Below are 13,106 nucleotides of genomic sequence, written 5' to 3'. Positions count from 1 at the left end.
CCCTCCTCCTCCTCCTCCACCTTCCCACGCCCCCTCCTCTTCTCTCCCTCCACCTCTTCCCCATCTGTGTGAAGACAGAGGAGCCAGCTCATCAGACCCCTTCCAGCACAGAGTTGGAGTAAGCTTTCTCCCCTCAGTGCCTCTGAGTTTTGCACCTTTTTTCCTCCTCAAATTCATCTCTGAGGCTCTGTGGGGCCTGCAGGCAGGCACATTCCAATCTTGAATATTACCTTGTCACGGAATCCTCATTAGCTGGCTTCTGGAGTCACTCTTTTCTCCAGCTCTCTCCGGAAAGCAGGAGTCGTGTCTTTGTCCCACGCTAATTTGCCCTCTCCACCCCCTCGCGCCCCAAGCCCACTGTTTCTGAAACAATAGATGGAGGAGAAAATAGTTCCGGGATTCGTCTCATAAATCTTCCACTGACTTTCCTGGAAATTCTCTACCCTTGAGCGAGTTTGGTGTGGAAGAGCCTTAGAAGATCATTCCTGACTCATTAGCCCATTTCTACAATGTGCCAGCTGGATCATCTGAAAATCATTCAGCTACCCAGGAGGGAAGGCTTTTTGCCAAACTATAGGCTAACTCGAAGAAGTTAGTGCAATCCTGTCCGAGGCAAAGCCAAGAGAAGGCCCTTCAGAGAACCATTTCCTGGCCCTCAGAGCATCAGTGCCCCCCTGGAGTGGATTTTTTCAGAGATTCAGTCCCTGCCTGCAAACCTTCCTAAAGAAGGCTGGAGGTTATCCACTGTGCTGCTGCCTTTCTGTGTATCTGGGAAGAAAGAAGTCCTATAGCTTACTATTCCTGATGGGGTGGGTCCTGGGAAATATTAATACCCTGCCCTTTCAAAACCCCCATGAACTCAATCAGGCTGACAACACAAGCCTTTAAATTTCCATGTATGCACTCACCATTTATTTTCTGAATAACTTTTATCTCTTCTACTTTGGCCTCTTCCACGTCTAAGATTCTATCATCACTTTCTCATCGTATTTGTGTCTGTTTTTCTATCCCTTGTTAATGCTCTACTGGGCATGCCATTTTATCAATAATGACAGATTGATAAATCAATAAGAAATTCCACCATTTATTGAACCCTTACCTGTGTCGGGCACTGTGCTGGGGGCTTACATACATTAGTTCACGTAGGTCTCCACAGCACTGCTAAGTAGGTGTGTAATAGCCTATTTACAATGGAGGAAACCGAGGTTTAGGAAAACGAGCACTGTCAGTCACATCACACAGTTAGAAAGTGGCCGTCAGCATTCGAACCTTGATCTGTCTGGCTCATGAGCACTCTGGCCATAGCCATTGCCCTAAAACACAGAGAGCCCAGGAAACGTAGAGTTTCTCTAATTACCAGCCACATCCGAGCACCTGCCATAGAGCTGGAGCAAGGTCCACTGTCACCAACTCTCTGAAGTCTGGTGGTGTAGACCCGGGCGGCCGCAACAATTTCTGCAAAAAGGCACAATATAAGAGGAATTTAAGAACTGTCAGAAACCTGGAGGCCAGAAACATGTCTAGCTCCTAACACAGAGCAGGGTGCTAAATAGGTGCCTGATGAAATGCTTTTGATGATGAAAGAGAATTCCTCAGGCAAGGGAGACAGGAGATCAGTGAAGAGTATTAAATGAAGGCCCCCAGGGAACAAAAACAGGGGTGCCATCAAAGACAAAGAGACAAGTCAGACAAACATAAAACCAGCGCAAGTATGAATAGAAAAGGTGAGGCTTTAGAAGTCAGAGCCATGGGAGAAGGTCAGAGAACGTACCTGAAGTCCCTCTGCTGTCGAATCCTCTTCTTCAAATCTCTACATTTCCCTCCACCTCACTGCTAACGCTTCAGCGACATGGGCCAGTAAAGTGCCGAAACCCAATGAGGTTTGAGTTTAGCAAAATCGTTGGTGTGAATGAGGACTTGGTTTTAACATATGTAGTCTCTCTGTCTTTAGTTTTCTCATCAAATATATCCATTCACCCTAACGTATCGAAAGCCCAGGGCAGCACTTGCGCAGGGGACTCGAAGCTGAGGTGGCCGAGCTGTCAGGAGGGGCCTGAGTGGGTGCTTCGAGGACCCAAGATTGTCTAAAGCCACAGGGGAGATGGTGGAACATTCACCATCACCATTGCCAGAAAGAGCGATGTATGGCTTTGCTCTTTGCTTAAGCTCCCAATGTGGCTTCATACTATATCTTGTATGAGCTTTTATTTCTGAATCTTGGCTAAACTCCTTAGGCTTAACCTACTGGCCTCAAAAGTATTGGGCGTTTGCGTTGTCCGTCTACCTCCTCATTACTATAGTAATCGGTTCCGTACTCTTGTTGGGAATAAACATGATGAGTACCTCTCAGCTCAACTCCACTCATGCCATCACAGATACCTAGGCTAAAAATCAACAGCAGAAGAAATACGAAGAAGAGGCCATCCCAACATTAAGAGATATTCCTATTAGTGAAGTAAGCCAAAAATTCTTTCTTGCAGTCAAAGAACTTTGCACCAAAAACGAAATTGTATGTAGACTAACAACAAGCATTTATTATAAAAGTTTTTGATGTAATGATTTCGACCATAATGATTTTGAATATCTCTCTTATTAAAACCCGATATCGAAATGTAAAAAAATAAGTTGAACCTCTCTTAGATTAAGTTCCATGATGATCGTTCAAGGCTCAGCTTGTCCCCTTCCGAGGAGCCAACCTGCCCTCTCGCCCATAGGGACTTCTCTCTCCTCTAAAACACTTACCCTCTGCCCGCCTCACAGAGGGGAGCCCTGTCATCCTCACCTCAGTAAAAAGCAACTCTTACCGTGAACTGCTCAAGCTGAGACCCCCAACATCCTTGGTTTGTCATTTCCCATCCACGGTCACATCAATCTGTCAGCAAGCCGTGCCAACCACACCTTCAAAACATATCCCAGTGTGCACCCTTCCCCCATCCCGTGCCGTTCCCACCACCAACACTCTCTGGGACTCCTGCAGTGGCCTCACAGCCAGCCTCCCTGCCTCCACTTGGATGTTCCTCTGCTATTTCTCCACACAGCAGCCAGAGTGAGATTCTCAAAATAAATCGGGCCGTATCATTCTTCTGCTTCACCACATCTAAACTTAAATCTAAAACTTCCTACCTGAGGCTACAAGGCTGTATCTGATCTGGGGCTCCCATACGCCCATGGCAACCTCTCTGACTTATCTGCCTCCTCCTATATATACCCTGCAGGTAAATGGACCTTCTTTGTGTTTCTCCAGTCACTAGGCTTGTTCCATCCTTGGGGCACTGACCTTGCTAGTCTCTTCACTGGGACACTTCTGGTCCCAGATCGTCCCAGGGTTAACTCTTCTGTGATTCAGATCTCAGTTTCGCTGTTCCCTCCTCAGAAAATCAACACATTCTCTTTGTCTATACCACCAATCCAAAATAGTTGATCAAACACTTTCAGATCCATCGCCATTTAATTTCTGTCATAGTACTTATTACTAGGTTGTTCTTGATTGCTGACTTGTTTACATAATTGCCAACCACATCTTCCATACCTGCATAATTAGGATGTAGGCTTCATTATATACCCTATGCCACACTATTTCCCCAGTGCCTAGGAAAGCGCTCTGTAAATATTTACTGGATACATTCATGTAGTACGATGTAAGTTTTCCTAACTAGGAAGTGGTGCTACTAATACATAAAGGCTAGTGTGTTTCAGAGGAGAAAGAAAGCAGTGTGCAGTGGCTGTGTCACGGGGGCCACATGGAGGTGAGACAAGCTGAGCCATGCAGCGGGAGTAGAAGCTGAGCAGTGAGAGGGAAGAGGTCATGCATATCTGGCCAGGGATATGGCACAAGGACAATGCCCTCAATACACAGTAAGAAGCAGTAAGGTCTGGACACAAACCTAGGCAGCCCAACTCCAAATACTCCAAGCTCCAACTCCTGGTAAGCTGAGGAATTCTGTATTCATTCAGACCTGAGATGATGACCTACACAAAAGTGAGGCTGGAATGGAAATTGAGTGGAAATGAAAAGGAGGGAAAATGAGAGGGATGTTATAGAGAAGAGGGGAAGAGGCAGCAAGTTATTTTTCTATAATTAAACAGAGCAGAAGTAAGTTAGAAGTAGCAGAAAGAATCAGAGATGAATTTGAAAATGAAAAATAAACTTTAAAAACTGGAGAAAATGGTAGTGCTATTGATTGTAAAGAGGGAGATCCAGATTATGTGGGAAGGTGGGTCAGATTTTAATAGAGTTGAGGCTGGGAAGGTGGCAGGGGCTTCTAATAGAAGTATCTAGGAAGCCATGGGAAATGTGGACTGATGTCTGGTGACATGACAGCCAGAGAAATGTGTCCCTGAGTCATCTAGACAGGAATCACAGACGATGTTGTGATATATTCCAAGAGAGGGGAAGTCTGAAGAGACTGTCCCTATGTCCCTCTGTTCAGCTGCTGCCTTCCAGTTTCAGGAAGGGGAGACCTGCCCCAAGGTAGAGGTGGAGGTGGATCCCAAGCATCCTCCCAGAAGCACAGAGCAGCATGTTAGAGCACTAGGGAATTGGAGAGTCTATGACGTGGGAAAATATGATCCAGGTGCTGGTGCCCAAAGCAGGCAGGGCACATGTATCAGGAAGTTGAAAAGGTAGAAACCATTGGAGACTCATTGAGGAGGGAATGAGAATTTGGTCCAGAAATGGGGACAGATAGAAGAAGGGAGGGAAGCCAAGGGGGATATACATTATTTATGGTAAAAGACCCCGGGGGAGTAGAGTCCAGTGGCCAAAGGATAAAGTGGCCAAATGTGACCAGAGTGTCCTGTGTTTCAAGGAGGTCAAGAATAAAGGCTAAGAAAAGGTAATCAGGCTTTCCAATCGGTGAATTTACATTGACTATTTGGGAACAATTTCAGTCGAGTGTCGGGACAGAAACCAGATCACTTGGGTTTATGGGTAGGAAATAGAAATCCCAGATGCACAGAATTGGCTCAAGAGGAAGAATTGCAATAACTTTTTTTTTTTTTTTAATACTCTTCTTTAGTGGATGAAGTCATGAGCTCAAAGAGAAGAAATGGAGGTGGGGGGTCAGAGGAACAGAGAAACGTTGGCATAGGTGCTATGAAGACAGTGTAGACGATAAACTTTCAGGTGTGGTGGTTATTCAAAAAGTGAAAAATGCTGAATGCAGTCATTTGTTCACTCAGTAAATACTTTCTGGGCGTTGTCTTAGGCAAAGAGATAAGGCCATGAATAAGACAGTAGCCCATGCCCTTAAGTAGCTTGCGGTGGTGGGTGGTCAGGGCAGCCATGATCATGCTCACGATTGCTCTTGTGTAAGACTTCATATTTGGAAAAGTACTTTCACGTTCCCTTATTTCATTCAAACCAGACATGCTTCCTTTGAGGTCAATGTAGGGAAATTCACTTTGCAAAAAAAGTCAAACTAAGGCTGAGACATTAGAAGGCATGTTAAAGGCTCCAGAGCTAGTTACTAGGAATGTAAAAATGACAGCTCTTGTTTCTGGACTTAGAAACGACAAACAGAGGACTAGATGGACAGAAATACCTATTTTGGGCATCTCTTTTCTGCACTCTCTCCTCCCTCCCCTCTTTAAGTCAGATGAAGTCTTCTTATATCTAATTTCTCCATCTGGGCTTAGCTCCGGCTTTGAAATGCAATTCAAGTCTAATACTCAACATTGGATTTGCATGTGGCCAAAGATAGCAGCCATTGTTTTTATTTTTTTATTAAAGTTTACTTATTTCTTTTGAGAGAGAGAGAGAAAGAAATTGGAGGAGGGGCAGAAAGAGAGGGAGAGAGAGAATCTCGAACAGGATCCACACTGTCAGTGCAGAGCCTGAGGCAGGACTTGAACTCACAGACTGGGAAAACATGACCTGAGTCAAAATCAAGAGTCAGATGCTCAATGGACGGAGCCACTCAGGCACTCCAGTAGCCATCAGTTTTTAGATGAACAATGCATAGTAGACAATTTTAGGTACATTAACTCAAATCCGCAAGAATCCAGCCATCCCCTAGGATTTCCTTATTCCTTGACCTCTAGTGAACTTGGCTTGAACCTCAATTCCAAAAACCATGGAAGTTCCAAGCCCTTCCCTCAATTTCCATGAATTCCCAGAGCATTAGCCTAATCCATCCACATGTGCTATCTCCTCTCTGATCCCAAACTGAAATCCAGCCCCATTCACGTGTTTCTAGAACCAATCTGGTGAGTTTAATCAAATTTATAGATTTGCTAGGGGGCAAGAAAAGGGCTTGAGGAAATGTCTAACTGAACAATATAGAGCCCTCCACCATCTCCCTATCTCCGCTGTCTCCTCCTTTCCCTTTCCCTTTTTTCCTTATAAGCTAAGTCAAATCCTCCTCGTATTGCCTGCAATTGAGTGTATTAATCACATCGGGTGTCTTGAGCTTGCCTTTAGGGGTCTTACCCTCGCCCCGGTATTCCTTCCAGACAAATACAGCGTTCTCTACAAGAGAAGCTAAGGCAAATAAAATGTCTACATCTGGTGACATCTGTAATAACCCTCTGAAACACACGTTATTACTATTTTCATTTTGTAGAAGAAGAACCTGATGTACGATAAATCCAAAGCCTCTGCCCACATTTTCGTAGTCGGTAAGTAGTACGTCCAGATCGCAACTGAGATCTGTCCGACTTTGAAGTCCATGTGTTTTGCAAGACACTGTGATCTGGAGGTTATCTCAGGAGGGTCTGGATGAAGGACCAAATCTTGAAGAAAGGGAAATGGGGAAAGGCCATTTTCTTCCATATTCAGGAAGAAAGTGTCAAGCAGGAAATCATGCCTGCAGAAGAATTTCCCTGCGCATACTCCAGTGAGAATAATGCCTAGAACACCCAAATTATTATTTGAGTCTGCTACAGATCCGTCTGTAACTTTAAAATCTGACAGAGGAGTTTATCTTGATGTGATGGTTATCCCAAGCACCCAAAGTACTTAGACCTTAACATTATCCACTTTAGAAAATTGCAGTGTGACAACATGGATGGACCTTGAGGGCATTATGCTAAGCGAGATGTCAGATGGAGAATGACAAATATCGCATATCACTTATATGTGGAATCTTAAAAAAAAAAAAAAAAACCAACTTGTAATAACAAAGTAAAATTATGGTTACCAGGGGATGGAGGGTGGCGGGACGGGACAGATGCTGATCAAGGGTACCAATTTGCAATGTGCTAGAGATCTAATGTACAATATAGTGAATGCAGACAACAACGATGTATTGTAATCATCAAACTTGCTTAAGAAACTGTCTTAATTATTCGAACCACTAACAAGAGATGATAATTATGTGACCTGAGAGTTGCTTATAATTGCTTCAGTGGCAACCATGCTGTAATCTACAAATGTATCCGATCAGCATGTTGTGCACTTTGAGTTTACACAATGGAAGTGATACGTCAAATATATTTCAATTATAGAAAAAAGGAAAGAAAATTACCGCGGAGACTAACCCCAAGAAAAATGAAGTCATGACTGAGAAAGCATCATTTAAAAGATCCAGAGGCTGACCATCCTGGATTTAACATGGGGAATGAATTACCTTGCCTCAGGACTCTCTTCCTACTGATGCCGTGGACCTAATTGTTTATGAGCATCGGCCTCACCTAACTGATGTGTTTGCAATACGTTGCCTGGCAGAATAGAGCCCCGAAATTAGGTCTATACAAATAGGGTGAGCTATTGCATCTGACTTCTTGGTTTAACAAAAATTGTAGAAACACATCCTAAGGGGATTCCCCCTTCTCATCACCCCGTACGCTTTACAAAAGATCTATCATCATCACCACTGTTTAACAGAGTCCGTGCGTGGGCTGGGCACTATCCATCCACCTAAGGACGAGGAAAAGCAGGGCTGTTACCTTCACAGAACTTCTAATGTAGTGGGAAAGATTTTGTTTTTAAAAATCACAGAAATAGGGGCGCCTGGGTGGCGCAGTCGGTTAAGCGTCCGACTTCAGCCAGGTCACGATCTCGCGGTCCGGGAGTTCGAGCCCCGCGTCAGGCTCTGGGCTGATGGCTCAGAGCCTGGAGCCTGTTTCCGATTCTGTGTCTCCCTCTCTCTCTGCCCCTCCCCCGTTCATGCTCTGTCTCTCTCTGTCCCAAAAATAAATAAACATTGAAAAAAAAATTTAAAAAAAAAATCACAGAAATAAATGTATAATTGCACTAGCAAATTCTAAATACTTTCATTGCTTTATTTGATTCTCATAACCCTAAAAAGTAGGAAGTATTACCTTCATTTTATGGAAGAGTAAATTGGGGTTCAGAGACATTAAGTGATCAGTGTAAGGTTACATGGAATTGCTATTTGATCTACATCAGTCCAAGTTCAAAGCTATCCCTCTGCCTTCTTGAAACACTAAAAAGAGAAGGACCTCACTTGAGCGTTTTGACATTGAATCATGACACATTAGGTCATGTTACTCTGGGGTTTTTTTAAGTTTTTATTTTAATTTCCGTTAGCTAACATACAGTGTTATATTAGTTTCACGTGCACAATATAGTGATTCAGCACTTCCATACATCACCCAGTGATCATCACAAGTGCCCTCCTTAGTCCCCATTGCCTGTTTAACCCAACCCCCTCCCCCCAGTAATGATCAGTTCTCTATAATTAAGAGTCTATTTCTTGATTCCTCTCTCTCTCTCTCTCTCTCTCTCTCTTTCTCTTTCTCTCTCTCTCTCTCCCTCTCTCCCTCTCTCCCTCTCTCCCTCTCTCCCTCTCTCCCTCTCTCTGTTCAGTAATTTCTACACCCAACATGGGTCTTGAACTCATAACCCCAAGATCAAGAGTTGCATGTTCCAATGACTGATCCAGATAGCCACCCCTGTTTTGTTTCTTAAATTCCACATGTGAGCAGTATACTCTCTAGCTCCATGAAGAAAATGTGGTACAGGGACGCCTGGGTGGCTCAGTCGGTTAAGCATCTGACTTGGGCTCAGGTCATGATCTCATGGTCTGTGAATTCGAGCCCAGCGTTGGGCTCTGTGCTGACAGCTCAGAAACTGAACCTGCTTTGAATTCTGTGTCTCCCTCTCTCTCTGCTCCTCCCCTGCTCATGCTTGCGCGCTCTCTCTCTCTCCTTCAAAAATAAGTAAAAACATTTAAAAAAAAATTTTTTTAAAGAAAATGTGGTACATATATACGGTAGAATATTACTCAGCCATGAAAAAGAATGAAATCTTGCCATTTGCGGGTCATGTTACTCTGTTAAGTGATAATATGAGGCAGGGGGGATGATTACTTCTTGAGTTTTGTGGAACCTTCCTGGGGACATCCTTACAGTTTTGGCTGTCACATTCCACGAGATTATGGATATGAACAACTCCTTGGATTTTTCTTATCCTGAGCTCTCAGAGATGATGTTAGCACCTGACTGGCTCAGTCAGCAGAGCATGCAACTCTTGATCTTGGGGTTATCGGTTTGAGCCCCACATTCAGTGTAGAGATTACTTAAAAATAAAATCTTTTCTTAAAAAGGGGAGTGGGATGCTTTTAGAACCTACTTTTGATTATTTCCTTGTTTGTTCATTATGTGCTTGTTATCCTAGTTTATTTGATTATTTAATAATTGTCCTTGATTATTCTCAACCAGAAAATGACCAAAATTGTTAGCATGATAGGTCCCTATGACCTCACCCCTTTCATTCCCTCTCTAGCTCCCAAGCTGGAGCATTCCACTCTTTTTAAGATCCTGTCTTCTCATTTAATTGCTTTAGAAACTTTTTTTTGTCCTGCATAATACCTGCATAAACATATTGCAATCCTCCTTTGCAATCTCACCTTTGTTAAAGCTCTTAAGGTGTTTGTGCCTCGGCAGGTGAACCCTGAGTTTCTCCAGGTAAGAACCACGTCATATCCATCAAGACAATTCTAGCGGCTAAGAACAGGCACACAGTATGACCTTGATAAATGCTCGGTGGATGAAAGTATGGATGAGTAAATGTGTGACTGGATATCCCGTAATTTAGGGCTCTAGCAGTCCAGGAGAGACATAATTTCAAATTCCTCACAAGCCGTTTCATTTAAGTAGCTCAATAACCAGCATCACAGAATATCGGCTCTGGAAGGTTCCTGAAATAACCTCTTCCAACACTTGTATTTTATAGATGAGGAGCGGGGTTTTGCAGAGAAGACTTGCCCAAGGTCATGTCTTCATTACTCTCCACCTGCCCCACAGTCACTCTTGGTCGCAGGGGCTTCATTCTTCTTTTGAGCTCAAATGCAATCCCAAGACCTTTTTTTTTTTTTTTTTAAATTAAAACTAATGGCTGATCTACAAAGGAGCCTGTTAGTGTCACAATTACCCAGGGACCTTGAGAGACAGTCTGGCGGGTGGAAGGGGGCAGAGGCAATGAGGTCATCCGGTGTCTGTATTTATCAATAGGGATCTTAGTTCCTTCCTTCCATGAGGACTCTCTGCATTTAATGGGGAATTTTAAAAGCTTGTGGTTTGCAATAAGATCCATCACTGTGGCTTCAGTCAGGTCTATTGTTCCTTGCTGCTCACTACATGTACAAAGTGGGACTCAAACAAATGTGGGTTGATATTGAATAAATATACATAGGGCATCGGTAACCTACAATTAGCTCAATCATAGATAGTGCAACTAATACTCAACCGTGAGTTGTAGCCAAGAACCTGGCAGTCTCACCCCTAAAATTATGATAGTGTTGAATTCTTTACCAAGAGGTTTTGCCTTTAAAGAAACATGCAAAAAATGTAATTCTCCTGCTTATCGCTCAAGAAGCACCCAGACCTCACTGGCCTGCCCGTGGTTCTTTGTTTGTCGGCTCTTCCCTTTAGAAAGCAACACCACATTTTGTTTATCCATGCATGTCAGTAGACATTTGGGTTGTTTCCCCTTTTGGGCTGTGGTGAATAGCACTCCTTAGGAGCTCAGGTATATCAGGTAGGTCCCTTCTGAAGAGCTGGGCAGGAAGTCCCAACCAACTCCCACTTATTTTTACTGGCCACCCTTAACTGCAAGGGAGATTGGTGAGCACATTTTGTCTGAACTTTCCTCCAAGAGTATTTATCTGGAGGCTAAAGGACTGTATCCCCAGAAAGCCCATTCCTGTAGAAGATGGACGTGTTCAGGCCTGAACTTATATTTTTCTGAGCATTTTCACGTATCTACCCTCTCATCTCCAGAGCTACATTTGCAATGACCTGTTTAACATCCCCGCTCGGAAAGTCGCTGGCATTTTAACTCAACAGATCAGAAAAGGTAATTACCCTCTAACTCCTCCCCACCCACCAAATAGCTCTTCCTCATTTCAAGTCAAATAGGCTTTCTTTAAGTAACCTTACAGTATCAGGTACAAATATGATCATTCGTATTGTGAAGCTCCAAAAAAGAGATATGGGTGAGGATACTTTTCAAAAGTATTTGTCCGTGGACCCCTTTTTTTCTTTTAGGGGACGCTTCTTGGGATAAGTGCGCTGAGCAATGTATTCTGGGAAATAGCCATCAAGTGTGGGAATCCATAAACGTCAAGGCTCTCTTACCCTTGGTGCTTTTCGAGTCACCTCGACTCTGTCTCTCATCTCTGCTTTCCTTCCCTTCTCTCCTGCTAAATTAGTTAATCAAGGTGGTCATTAGACTGAAGTGGTCCTAATAGCTTAGCAGCCACTAACATCAACAAACCAAAACTGAAGCCTGTAAGGCCTCAACGTTACTCAGTGGGAACCTAAGGACAATCAATCACAAATGGCCACCTAGGCTTTTCCAAGTAAGGCAAACGTTTGAGCTATGGCTAATCAATAACTTCGTTGCTTTGCATTCACCTTAGGTCTATGAGAGTCTCTTTGTGCTCCGGTCAGAAGAGCGCCCTTAACCCCTTCTGTTTCCTGCTGCCCTCTTCAAACCAATCTTTAAAAGTTTTTTTTAATGTTTATTTCTTTTTGACAGAGAGAGAGAGAGAGAGAGAGAGAGAGAGAGAGAGAGAGAGACCAAGCATGAGTGGGGGAGGGGCAAAGAGTGTGGGAGACACAGAATCCGAAGCAGGCTCCAGGCTCCGAGCTGTCAGCACAGAGCCCAATGCGGGGCTCGAACTCACGGACCGCGAGATCATGACCTGAGCCGAAGTCAGACACTCAACCGCCTGAGCTGCCGAGGCACCCCCAGATCAATTTCTGTTCAAACAAGCTCTTAAAAGTTTTAATGTACCTCAGTTTATCTTTTAGCACTGCCTTTCATTTCTAAGGCTACCAGACCACCTTTCCCAATGTGACTTGTCTCCCTGACCTAGGGCATTTGCCTTGTTCGTTCGTTCCACACCAGCGGTTGTGCTGGGCACTAGGGACACAACTGTGAATAAAGGAGCCGTGGTCCCTGTCTTCTTCGCGGATCATGTTGCTTATGGTCCAAAAGGCATGGAGAGACAGGCCTACATCAAGTAATCACACAACAAGAGGAAGATGACAACTGTGAGGGGCACTGCAGAGAAGAACATGATGCTATGTGGCTCTCTGGGAAAGTCCCTAAGGAGAGATGTTTGAGGCTAGAGCTCCTGGCTGCTTGGGAACTCATTAGGCAAATGGAAGGAAGAGTTTATCAGGGAGAGCTGGGGCAGGAGGAAGTCTCCTGAGGACAGGACCTGCAGGTCACAGTGAACGGCAGTGAGGGAGATGAGACAAAGGGGGCAAAAGAGACGGTTGGGGGGTGGGGGACAGGGGGGCCTTGAAGGCCTTGTTAAGAATTTGTACCTTTAGCCTTCAAGCCGAGGGGTGATTTATTGTTGTGTCTGTTTTGAAAAGCTGGTTTCATGTGCTGTGTGGGTTGACATGGGACTGTAGAGAGGCAAAGGTGGATGCACAAAGACCAGACAGAAGTCCCTGCAAGCAGCCACGCAGATGATGGTGGTGGTGGTGGCGGTGGCTTGGGCCAGATGGCCATGGAGAAATGTTGACAGATTCGATGGTATTTCAGAGGGTGGGTCAACAGGACATTGGTTTGTATTGGATGAGGCTACCTGGGGGTAGATCTTTCTTCCCTGAGGACAAAAATCTGTGTCTCCAGTATTTCTTGCTTCCCTGAGCCTAACTACAGACCCTGCGTTTAGTAGGAGAGG

At 44.3% G+C, this 13,106-nt stretch overlaps 1 pseudogene; it reads left to right on the top strand.

The window, feature by feature from the left end:
- Nucleotides 1-2,011: 2,011 nt before the first annotated feature.
- LOC121041970 (phosphatidylinositol N-acetylglucosaminyltransferase subunit P-like) lies at nt 2,012-12,435 on the top strand (annotated as a pseudogene).
- Nucleotides 12,436-13,106: the final 671 nt, after the last annotated feature.

Source organism: Herpailurus yagouaroundi, unplaced genomic scaffold (genome assembly GCF_014898765.1).
Source record: "Herpailurus yagouaroundi ecotype Mexico unplaced genomic scaffold, PumYag 29, whole genome shotgun sequence".
Lineage (NCBI taxonomy): Eukaryota > Metazoa > Chordata > Mammalia > Carnivora > Felidae > Herpailurus > Herpailurus yagouaroundi.
This window is presented reverse-complemented; position numbering and strand designations above follow the sequence as displayed.